The sequence below is a fragment of the Hemiscyllium ocellatum genome, chromosome 16 (genome assembly GCF_020745735.1).
Source record: "Hemiscyllium ocellatum isolate sHemOce1 chromosome 16, sHemOce1.pat.X.cur, whole genome shotgun sequence".
Taxonomy (NCBI): domain Eukaryota; kingdom Metazoa; phylum Chordata; class Chondrichthyes; order Orectolobiformes; family Hemiscylliidae; genus Hemiscyllium; species Hemiscyllium ocellatum.
Window position 1 is genome coordinate 63,373,401 of NC_083416.1, and position 12,977 is coordinate 63,386,377.

At 41.3% G+C, this 12,977-nt stretch overlaps 1 protein-coding gene across 1 annotated transcript in view; it reads left to right on the plus strand.

The window, feature by feature from the left end:
• Nucleotides 1-12,977, plus strand: part of si:dkeyp-23e4.3 (rho GTPase-activating protein 7) — a 188,367-nt gene that overhangs the window by 118,289 nt on the left and 57,101 nt on the right. The gene's annotated exons all lie outside the window — the stretch shown is intronic.

The window sequence follows — 12,977 nt, forward strand, 5'->3', positions numbered from 1 at the left end:
GTTGCAATTGTACCAGCCTCTGGCAGCTCATTCCATACACGTACCACCCTCTGCGTGAAAACGTTGTCCCTTAGGTCTCTTATATCCTCCCCCCACCCTAAACCTATGCCCGCTAGTTCTGGACTCCCCAACCCCAGGGAAAAGACTTTGTCTATTTATCCTATCCATGTCCTTCATGATTTTATAAACTTCTATAAGGTCACTCCTCAGCCTCTGAAGCTCCAGAGAAACCAACCCTCGCTTGTTCAGCCTCTCCCTATAGCTCAAATCCCCCAACCCTGGCAACATCCTTATAAATCTTTTCTGAACCTTTTCAAGTTTCACAACATCTTTCCGATAAGAAGCAAACCAGATTTGCCCACAATATTCCAACAATGGCCTAACCAATGTCTTGTACAGCTGCAACATGACCTCCCAACTCTTTTACTCTATATTCTGACCAATAAAGGAAAGCATACCAAACACCACCTTCACTACCCTATCTACCTGCGACTCCATTTTCAAGGAGCTATGAATCTGCACACCAAGGTGTCTCTTATCAGCAACACACTCTAGGACCTTACCATTTAAGTGTATAAGACCTGCTAAGATTTGCTTTCCCAAAATGCAGTACCTCTCATTTATCTAAATTAAACTCCATCTACCACTTCTTAGCCCGCTGGCCCATCTGGTCAAGATCCTGTTGTAATCTGAGTTAACCATCTTTGCTCATCACTGCACTTCCAATTTTGGTATCATCTGCAAACTTTTGAGCTTTATCTCTTATGGTCCCATCCAAATCACTTCTATAAATGACGAAAAGTAGTGGACCCTGCACCAATCCTTGTGGCATCGACTGGTCACAGGCCTCCAGTCTGAAAAAGAACCCACCACCCACCACCACCATTTGTCTTCTACCTTTTTGAGCCAGTTCTATATCCAAATTGCTAGTTTTCCCTGTATTCCATAAGATCTAACCTTGTTAACCAGTCTCCCATGAGTTGAGCGTATTAGATGGTAATATATTCCAAAAGCCTTGTCAGACTTTGATTTTCAATGTGTCAGCCTCAATGTGTAATTTCAGTTACATCACACTGCAAATTCTTGCTATAAATTCTGTGTTACGATCGAGCCCTCCACAATCACCTGATGAAGGAGCATCGCTCCGAAAGCTAGTGTGCTTCCAATTAAACCTGTTGGACTATGGACTATAACCTGGTGTTGTGATTTTTTTATCTATCTTGTTAATCTACTTGTCTCTGAATCCAATTTCTCTAACTCTCCTTCACCATTCTGTAGTTGTTTTGGCATCAATCTTCTGTCTTTGCAAGATCTCTGAAGATTCAGAAATCACTACTTTTTTTTTAAGGATGACTTGACCAAAATTGCTTGTAATGTTTTGAGATTTTATGAAAAGTTACTAAAATATTTATCAGAATTATTAATCTTAAATGTTGAGGTTTAATTTCATTGAAAAGCAACAAATTGCATCAGCCTTGCCACGAGGCATTTAATGTATGTATTTTATGGCATTCATTTGCTTTTATCCATTTTAATTTAAAAAAAACTTTCACGGGATGTGGACATTGTTAGCAAGGCCAGTTTTTGTTGCCTGTCCCTGATTGCCCTTGAAGGTGCTGATGAGCTACTGTCAAGAATTGCTGCAGTTCATCTGGTGCAGGAGCTCTCCATAATCCTGAAGGACTTTAATCAAGTGACAGTAAAGAACTTCTGATATTTGGTATTTGCAGTTGACTGTACTGTTTTTTCCTTTTTTTTTGTCTTTAACACAACAGATGCATCCTCTATCAATTCCAGAAATGTTTTATAAATTTCAAAATATACTTTGAGTACATACTAATGTTCTAAATCCTATCTCTATAGTCTTTCTGGAGGTTAAAAAAAATCTTTGGAGCCTTGACATTTCTTCTCACAGCTTCTCTATAATTGCAAATAAAGGCATTTTCTACTTCTACAGGAAACATTTTGTTATTTGGATGCACAAAGATGATCTGATAACTGAACAAACCCTTGTTATACTTTTTCAGAAAGCCCCAGACTCTAATCTTTCCCCACTGTGCCTTGGTGGCACTGCCCTGAACTTTAATACATCCCCGAGCACATCTTCCTAGACCTAGAAAAGTGCGAGTCTGCAACACTCCAAGGTCAACTCTTTACACTGGAAGACCAAAGAGCATTTTTCACAAAGTATGATTTGATGACTCGACAACAACATGGAAACAGACCCTTCAGTCCAACTTGTTCATGGAGACCTGTTTTCCCAAATTAAATTGGTCTCCTTTGCCTGTATTTGCCCATATCCTATTCATGTACCTGTCAAAATGCTTTTTAAATGTGGTAACTGTACCTGCATCTATCACTTCCTCTGGCAGTTCATTCCACAAGGTATTCTCTTCTAGCCTTATTTCATATTTGTCTATGTGAATCCCACAGTCCGGAGAGCATAGAGTCCTGTGTCCCAGAGCTGCTAGGGATGAACCTCAACAAAAACACCTGCATTTCTCTCCAGATCTTTTTTTGTAAAGACAAATTCCGGAAGGAGATGTCTAACACTGAGACCAGTGTGTGGTGACTGAGTCTGCACCTTTTGTGAAGGATCTGACAGGTTATGCTATTCTCACCACAAGCCTAGGTTGTAGAAATAAGGCATTCTGCAAATAAATTTGATAGCCTGCACCCAATGTAGAGTCAGAGTTATACATGTACAGCATGGAAACCTGTCCATGCCGACCAGATATCCCAACCCAATCTAGTCCCATCTGCCAGCACCTGGCCCATATCCCTCCAAACCGTTCCTATTCATATACCTCTAAATGCCTCTTAAATGTTGCAATTGTACCAGCCTCCACCACCACCTCTGGCAGCTCATTCCACATACGTACCACCCTCTTTGTGGAAAAATTGCCCCGTAGGTCTCTTTTATTATCTTTCCCCTCTCACCCTAAACCTATGCCCTCTAGTTCTGGACTCCCCGACCCCAGGGAAAATACTTTGTCTATTTATCCTATCCATGCCCCTCCTAATTTTGTAAACCTCTAAGGTCACCCCTCAGTCTCCGACACTCCAGGGAAAACAGTCCCAGCCTGTTCAGCCTCTCCCTATAGCTCAAAACCTCCAACCCTGGCAACATCCTTGTAAATCTTTTCTGAACCCTTTTCAAGTTTCACAACATCTTTCCGATAGGAAGGAGACCAGAATTGCACGCGATATTCCAACAGTGACTGAACCAATGACCTGTACAGCCGTAACATGACCTCCCGACTCCTGTACTCCATACTCTGACCAATAAAGGAAAGTATACCAAACTCTGCCTTCACTATCCTATCTATCTGCGACTCCGCTTTTAAGGAGCTATGAACCTGCACTCCAAGGTCTCTTTGTTCAGCAACATTCCCTAGGACCTTATCATTAAGTGTATAAGTCCTGCTAGGATTTGCTTTCCCAAAATACAGCGCCTCATATTTATCTGAATTAAACTCCATCTGCCACTTCTCAACCCATTAGCCCATATGGTCAAGATCCCGTTGTAATCTAAGGTAACCCTCTTTGCTGTCCACTATACCTCCAATTTTGGTGTCATCTGCAAACTTACTAACTGTACCTCTTATGCTCGCATCCAAATCATTTATGTAAATGACAAAAAGTAGAGGGCCCAGCACCGATCCTTGTGGCAGTCCACTGGTCACAGGCCTCCAGTCTGAAAAACAACCCTCCACCACCACCCTCTGTCTTCTACCTTTGAGCCAGTTCTGTATCCAAATGGCTAGTTCTCCCTGTATTCCATGAGATCTAACCTTGCTAATCAGTCTCCCACGGGGAACCTTGTCGAACACCTTGGTGAAGTCCAAATAGATCACATCTACTGCTCTGCTCCCATCAATTCTCTTTGTTACTTCTTCAAAACACTCAATCAAGTTTGAGACATGATTTCCCATGCTCAAAACCATGTTGACTATCCCTAATCGGTCCTTGCCTTTCCAAATACTGTACATCATATCCCTCAGGATTCCCTCCAAAAACTTGCCCACCACTGACATCAGGCTCACTGTTCTATAGTTCCCTGGCTTGTCCTTACCACCCTTCTTAAACAGTGGCACCACGTTAGCCAACCTCCAGTCTTCTGGCACCTCCCCTGTGACTATTGATGATACAAATGCTACAGCAAGAGGCACAGCAATCACTTCTCCAGCTTCCCACAGAGTTCTAGGTTACACCTGATCAGGTCCTTGGGATTTATCCACCTTTGTGTTTCAAGACATCCAGCACTTCCTCCTCTGCAATATGGACATTTTGCAAGATGTCACCATCTATTTCCCTGCAGTGTATATCTTCCATATCCTTTTTCCACAGTAAATACTGATGCAAAATACTAATTTAGTATTTCCTGCATTTTCTACGGCTCTACACAAAGGCTGCCTTACTGATCTTTGAGGGGTCCTACTCTCTCTCCCTAGTTACCCTTTTGTCCTTAAAGTATTTGTAAAAACCCTTTTGGATTCTCCTTAATTCTATTTGCCAAAGCTATCTCGTGTCGCCTTTTTGCCCTCCTGATTTCCCTCTTCAGTAAACCCCAACTTCCTTTTATACTCTTCTAAGGAAGGATTCACTCTGTCTATCTTGTCTAGATCTTACATATGCTTCCTTCTTTTTCTTAACCAAACCCTCAATTTCTTTATTCATCCAGCAATACCTATACCTACCAGCTTTCCCCTTTCACCCTGACAGGGATATACTTTCTCTGGATTCTTCTCATTTCTGAAGGCTTCCCATTTTCCAGCCATCCCTTTACCTGCGAACATCTGCCCCCAAATCAGCTTTTGAAAGTTCTTGCCTAATACTGTCAAAATTGGCCTTCCTCCAATTTAGAACTTCAACTTTTAGATCTGGTCTATCCTGTTCCATCATTATTTTAAATCTAATAGAATTATGTTTGCTGCCCCAAAAGTGCTCCCCCCACTGACAGCTCAGTCACCTGCCCTACCCTATTTCCCAAGAGTAGGTCAAGTTTTGCACCTTCTCCAGTAGGTACGTCCACATACTGAATCAGATAATTGTCTTGTACACACTTAACAAATTCCTCTCTATCTCAACCTTTAATATTATGACAGTCCCAGTCGTCTATGTTTGGAGAGTTAAAATCCCCTACCACAACCACCCTATTATTCTTGCAGATAGCTGAGATCTCCTTACAAGGTTTCTTCTCAATTTCCCTCTGACTATTAGGGGATCTATAATATAATCCCAATAACATTAGCATCCCTTTCTTATTTCTTAGTTCCACACAAATAACTTCCCTCAGCATAGCTGTAATGCTATCCCTTATCAAAAATGTGACTCCCCCTCACCTCTCTATCCTTCCTGGAACATTAAGCTGCCATTCCTGCCCATGTTTCTTGGGTCTCGGGGCTGTGTTTATGGAATTGTGAGCAGAAGTGCTTTTATTTGCAAGTTTTCCCATGAAGGATCGGTGATATGGAATGATGCAACTACTTGGAGATCACGTCCGTCCTTTTAACACCAGGAACAGGTAGTACATTTGAAACTAGTCATACTTAGCGTTTTATATACTGAGGGTCCAGACACCGCTTGATGAGGGTGGCATTGGATATCCTCCCTCCCCCATCCAGAGCTTGACTCCAGATGAAGTGGACTTGAGTGACTACACTGGCACAGCGCCATGTACAAAACACTTGATGACCAGGATTTTACTTGCAATGGAAAAGGGGCAGTGTTCCCATCTGCCCAGTTTCTGCCTCATGTCAGCAACACTCTCCTCCCATGCCTTTCGACATGCTCTGGTCTCCAAACCATATTCCCATTACCTTAAGATAATCTGTCCTGTTGGTAAAGGGTAGAAAGGATCAGTTGTCCCAGTTCCCAAAGGAGTGGCCTTGCTCTTTATCTTGGCTCCCAAGGCCAGTTTGAACAAATTGCACGTGCTCATGAGTCTGTAAACTGACAGCAGATCTGTGCAGAAAATGGTGGCATCATCCATGTACTGGGAGACTTTGATCTGCAGGCCCCCTCTTATGCTTGCATCCTTCCTGATGGACTCGTATAGCGTTTTGCTATGACACTTTAAACAAGGTAAGAGAGAGTGGGCAGCCCTGCCTGACTCCAGATCTGACTGGTTGAGAATCAGAAAGCTTCCCATTGATTGGGACCACATTAAAGATGTTGGTGTGGAACAATCATATCCAATTTTGAAATCCTTCCTCCAAAGCCCATTTTGGAGACCACATTCCACATGTAGGTGCGTAATATCCTGTCAAAGGCTGCCTTCTGGTCCAGGCTGCGATGGCAAGCTTCCACCTCCCTGTCCTTCACATAAGTGATCGCATCGCTGAGGAGATGAGGCTCTCCACGATTGTCCTGCCCAACACAGCACAGGTTTGGTTGGGGTGAATCATCATCAATCCCAGAGCAGACCTGATCTGGTTGGTGATTGCTTTAGACAGGATTTTGTAACCTGGCATTCAGTAGTGAAATTTGTCGCTGATTTTCTAATTTCCTCCCTCTTCCCCTTTTCTGCTTGTTAATGAGGGTGGTGATACCTTTCCTCATGGGTTCACATACACCACTGCCAGAAGCATGATGTTGTATGCCTCTAGCAGGTCCTGGACAATCCAGAACTAAAGAGCTGAATACAACTCTGCCAGTAAGCCAGCTCTTCGAGTTTTATTCTTTTCAAAGGACTTAAGGGCCTCAGTCAGCTCAACAACCGATAAGGGCTGATCCAGCCTCACCCACATGTCAAATCTAAGTCCTCCATGATAGACAACAGGAACAACTGGGAGGCTGTGTGTCACGAGTGTGACAAAAGGATTTGCTGATCTTCAGGATGTCAAACTGGGAGTATGTTACTGAGCTGCCATTTTCCTTCAGACTGCTGAGCACTGAGCTCTCCCTGTGCACCTTCTGGAAAAAGAAACGTGAGCACATCTCATCCTGCTCCACGGTGTAGATTCTGGACCAGAATATTATCTTGGAGACTTTTGAAACAAAGAGTGAGGCTTTCTGGCTCTTCACCTCCTAGGGATTCTCCTTGACATTGACCCTTCCATTGTCTGCAGCTGTTCTGGAGATTTTGATAATTTCACCTGTCTCCCTCTCACCTTCTGAGAACCTTTGACGATGATGTTCCCCTTGATAACTTTTCTCTAGTGTTCCAACAAAGTATTTTAATTCAACTATAGCACAACTGATGGTAGCATTCTAGTGCAATATTTCATTTCCCACTTTGACATTCCTGTGCCACCTTTCAACAAGAGTTGAAATTTTGTATCTTGTGTTGCATTTTAAGGGCTGAGGTGAACTTTCCACCCCTAAATAAAAGGTTAGTGGTGAGCCATGACTACGCGATTGGCTTACTTGAGCGACTTCACACTTAATCTTTTGGGTAATTAATTGGCTCAATATGGGCCTTCAGCCCTCCACTGGGGTGGAATCTTTGCACCTGAGAGCTGCTAGCCAATCAAATGATGGTATCTTTCAACCCTACAGTAACACTGGGTCTGGCCACCACTACCAGAATTGTAGGAGACAATCTCAAACAAAAGAACTCCACTTAAGATTTCACTGGTGGCTCCACACTGATGTTAGCCTCCCTGACATGGGTAACATCGCAGCAACAGTGGGAAGTCTGCCTTCAGTGGCCTCAACTGGTTCACATGTAAATGAACCACCCCATGCTAGTAAAAGTTATTACTGCATGGGGCACATAAATAGGGATTTTTAATCTACAATGATGGAATTTTATTTTTTAAAAAAACAGGACAACTGATATTTATGCTGTTGCATATTGTAAGAACTGTTGGATTGTTCAAGTTCATCTTTGTCTAGACTGTATCAATTTTATTGTTGGCCAGCAGGTAAGAGTTTACTCACCAATTTACATAATCCACATCCTGTCCTTACCCAGTTTGTCAAAACCAATTATAAAATTACCAGAAAAATGAAGTTAGACAAATCGGTTTCCAGAACCAGTCCTTTTAAATAAAACCTGTTTAATCAGTAACTCATTAAAAGCATGTAGTGAGGACTTTACATCCCGTCATTGCATAATATAAGGTGACAAAAAACAATCTTTATTTTTGACTTGTTACACATCCAATGTGAATCACGAAGCCATTCTTTCTCTTTGCTTAATCCTAAACAGCTGTTTGCTGAAGCTTTCACCATGATCAGATTTACACTTAGGTGGGGAAAATACTGAAATATTTTAAAGGTCAAATGTATTGAAACTTTTAAAAGTCAAACACCCACAAGTGGTACTGTGTATCATATCCCTGCTGACTAACAATGAGGAAAATCAATAGTCAAATCAGTCCCCAGAGACAGCAGGTGTCCCATAGAATATTTACTGATGGATGGATGAACATGATGTCAGCCAGTTACGCATCTGGCCAGTTTGCTTCTGGATCCATAGAGATTAATGCTAGGAAGCTTAGCCGATAATGAACAATGCAAAGTACTTTGGGCAGCTGTGTCCCATTTTTGTGCAAAGGTTAGATTACAATGCTGTAGCTCCGTGTAAAAACCGAATTAGCTATGGTTGAATTTGAGTTACATTGCAAGCTGTATTGTGACACTAGCTTTTAGTTAACCCTTTTATGGAGTCATGGCACTAAATCTTGATTTGCTGAGTGGCTGCTACTTGCAGTCTTTTTTTTCCCCAAAACATCACATGCTACTTATGGAAACTTATTCATTCTGGTCAATACTACTTACAGAAAAAAATACTCCTCCAGTACAGATAACCCTTTTAATAACTGAAATCAAGGGAGTGAGAATCAAAATTGTCACAAATCCTGTTTTTGGATTTTGTTTTGTTTTTCAAAGATCGAGCACACTTTTCACTACTTAAATCTTACTGTTCCTTTTGGGAAATCACCTGTTCTCCTTCTGTCCCCCTCTGTTGTCCAACACTAAATTATGTAATAAATTTCTGAAAATTACATCAATGCAAATGTAAAGGTTCTGTTAGAGAGAAATCTATAGCTGCTCTTAAAAATGACTTGGAGGTGCCAGTGTTGAACTAGGTGGACAAAGTTTAAAAATCACAACACCAGGTTAAGTCCGACAGCTTTATTTGAAAGCGCTAACTTCTCCACAACCATCTGATAAAGGAGCAGCGCTCCGAAAGCTAGTGGTTCCAAATAAATCTGTTGAACTATAACCTAGTGTTGTATGATTTTTAACTTTGCCCTTAAAAAGATAGCAATAGTGTGCTTGAGTCAAGAAAAGGTCATTTTGACATTGCTGGGGGGGTAGCCAGAGAGGGCAGTTAAGATGCAACCATGTCAGCGTGAGACCTTTAACTTGAACCAAATAAGGGTGATATACTTTGTTCACTAAAAGGACGTCAGTGAGCCAGTTGGATTTTATTGACTAGTCTGACTGATCTATGATAACTTAAATATGTCATTTATTTTCTAATGTCCAGATTTTGTGAATAAGAAATTGTTTAAGAATTTTAGAGATTTGGTCACATGCATGAAAATGTTATCAGGCTTCAAAGCTCATTTAACGTCATAGAATTTTTACGGCACAAAGATCCTATGCCCCATGCCATTTCTCCGAGTTAGCCATTTTCATCCTGTTCCCATGCCCTTTCTCTTGCCCTTTTCTAATATTTTCTTTGAACTATTTATCTACTTGCATCTTTTAAAAGCTACTTTTAGATTAATATCCACAATCTTTTGATAAGAAATTCACAACCTTTGCTTAAACTATTTCTAAGCTCATTCTTTATGATTTTGATCTTTTAATGCATGCCTGTCCATTACCAACAGAGGGAAAATTATTTTTTCACTTGCGTTCAAAGCTATGAATTGTTTTCCATCTTCATCCTCATTCATATAATCCCAGTTTACTTAATGCGGTTTCTTAAATAAAGCTTTTATAATATCAAATACCTTGACTTCTTCTCAACTAGGACATTCAGACAGGGCATATTAAATAACTGGCTTAACTCATAATTGGGTTCAGTGTTCTCCACTTGCCTTTGTACTCCAAGGTTCAATTCAAAAATCCAGCATCTCATAATACTTTGAATAGCTTTTGTAAACTTGCCCTTCGTTTATAATTTGTGTATCTGAATTTTTAAATCCTTCTTAGTACTTCCTTAGTCGTCTTTGGATGTTCTTCCAAAGTTCTCATTTGAGTAAGTTTAATTCAACATCAATTTGTGTAATCTACTGGTATCCTTTTGCATCACTTACAGTTGCCTACAATAGTTTGAGTGTTTTGTACTATTATACCCAAGTGGCAGGAAGTGCCATTCACCAGTTACCTTTTGCTCTGGAAAAGCTTCAATTTTAAAATTCTAATCCACGTTTTCAAATTCCTCCATCTCCTCAGCCATTTTTTTTATTTCCTGTCACTTTCTGTAACACAGATCTCTGTGCTCCTCACATTAAAGACACGAGACTTGAATTGTTCTACCATAACTGCTGTACCTTCAGCTTCCTAAGACTTAAGCACTGAAATTTTCTCCCTGAACCTTTTTTGTTTCTATTTCGCTCATCGCTGCCATAATATTCATCAAAATTTTTAACCAATATTTTGTAAAGTATTCTAGCTTCCTATTATGCGACATTTTTGAAGTTGTTAACTCTGCTATGAAGTACCTTAGTACATTTATATGATGCATTTTTTGTTATTATATACTGTTTCTGTATGTACTGTTCACTGGAGCACTTGTCAACTACATATTCAAATATTCCTTGATCTGAATCCTATTTCTACGAATTCAGGTATGATAGAAACTTTTACATGTTGAAATGGAGTTGATAGGCATCACACAAATTGGACTTTATCCAATTATTTTTAACCCAGTTTTCCTCTGTTTCTTAAAGCCCTTGATTCCCTGGTCAGTGAAAAATCTGTCCATTAGCCTTGAATATTTTCATTAACTAAGCCTCTGCTGCTTGCTGAGAAAGACAATTCCAAGAATTAATGGCTCTTTTAGAGAAGTTCCTTCTCATTTTTGTCTAAAATTGATGACCCACCCATCCTTTTAACCTGCCCACTATAGATTTTTCTATATTCAGATAAATCGTATCTGGGGAAGATGGGGCTGGAACGGAGTTTTTCTGGCCCCGAGGGAGGCAAACCATCACTGTGCCTCCACTGTGTTGTGGAATGGGTAATGTCAATTAACTTAGTAACGAGCTCAATTGGAAATTATATTTATATAAAAAAAAATTAAGTTGAGCAGGCTGGTGATTTTGGAACCTGACCACTTGCCATCATATGGGGGCGGGGGGGATGCTTAGATGTGGGCTTTCCTTCTGCACATCTGTTCGCCCTGCTGAAATCATGCCCGGAGAAGGGTGGAAGAATTTGAATGTTAGCCTTTTTTTTGCACTTGTATTTTGCTCTTCTATTGTCCCATAAATAGAAAATCACTTATTTTTCACTGCAGTCCCTTTTCCCAGCAGGGATGAGGAAGACTTTCTTCCCTGATGGTCGTGATTTTGTGGAATTCTTTATTGCAGAGAGTTGTAGAGGCTGAATCATTAAGTATTACATGTATGGAATGAGCTGCCAGAGGAAGTGGTGGAGGCTAGTACAATTGCAACATTTTAAGAGGCATTTGGATGGGTATATGACTAGGAAGGGTTTGGAGGGATATGGGCCGGGTGCTGGCATGTGGGACTAGATTGAATCGAGATATCTGATTGGCATGGATGGGTTGGACCAAAGGGTCTGTTTCCATGCTGTACATCTGACTCTACGACTCGAAGTATATTCAAGGTGGAGATAGAAAAATTTTTAAAATCAGTGACGGAATCTAGAGTGAGGGAGAAAAGTGAGATTAGGATTATCAGACCAGCCATGATCTAACCGAGTGGTGAACGTGGACTCAATTAACTGAATAACTTGTTTTTGCTCCAACGTCTAATGGCCTGACATAAGGGCACAATCTTGAGGTTTCCAGAGTTTCGTCTACCAGTTGGAGAGTCTGATCTGAACATGACATGCTCTCCCACTTAAGGATTGTCTGCTGAACAATAGGCCAGTGGGGATCTGATGAGGTGTGGGCCTCCCCAAGGGAAGGTAAATACTAAAAGTTGGCGGCCAGATAATGGCAGCTTGTGCTCAGCCACCACCTGCCTTTTGTGGCCTGCCACTTCAGGGAAAATGATTGCACATGTCCAAGGATTATCGAGCAACCTTGGTCACAACTAAATAATGGGAGGTTTTGGTGTTCTGCAAGGAAGGAGACCTGGAGAGAGAGCTGGGAAGAACGACTGCTGCAGAGCCCCTGCAATGTCCAGCCCCTCAATTGGGCACTGGCAGCCTTTATTAAAGGGAGTCGCTAAAGATGCCAAGATGGTTGCACAGTCTGAGGTGCTGCATGCATGACCACCTGCCCAACCACAAGTCAAAACTAGTGGTGGTGGTCTGTGATGTTTAATTGGTCATTGATTCACCTCTAAAGAGTCTCAAATGGAAATGAGGCCAGAAGGTAAACCATGGACTGTCCCACACAGATCTTAATTCTGGTGGAGAAGGAGATGCTGTGGGATTCAGGTATGAAACCATACTGCCTCATTTAAAATGGCTTTCCAACTTCCTAGCTGACCTCTGGCCAAGAGCAGTGGATTCCACTCAAGCAGCTTTCATAGCAGCTAGAGTATTTTCTCAATTATTTGAGTACACTGGTACCAACATTAAATGTATCCAGCTTATTAAATCTCACTCTTGGAGCCTTTTTCTCATGTAGTCATTGAGATGTACAGCATGGAGACAGACCTTTCGGTCTAACCCGTCCATGCCGACCAGATATCCCAACCCAATCTAGTCCCACCCGGCCTGTATCCTTCCAAACCCTTCCTATTCATATACCCATCCAAATGCCTCTTAAATGTTGCAATTGTACCAGCCTCCACCACATTCTCTGGCAGCTCATTCCTATGAGTTTCATTCTTCTAAATAATTTGATTAAATAATCATTTGCCTGATCTGAA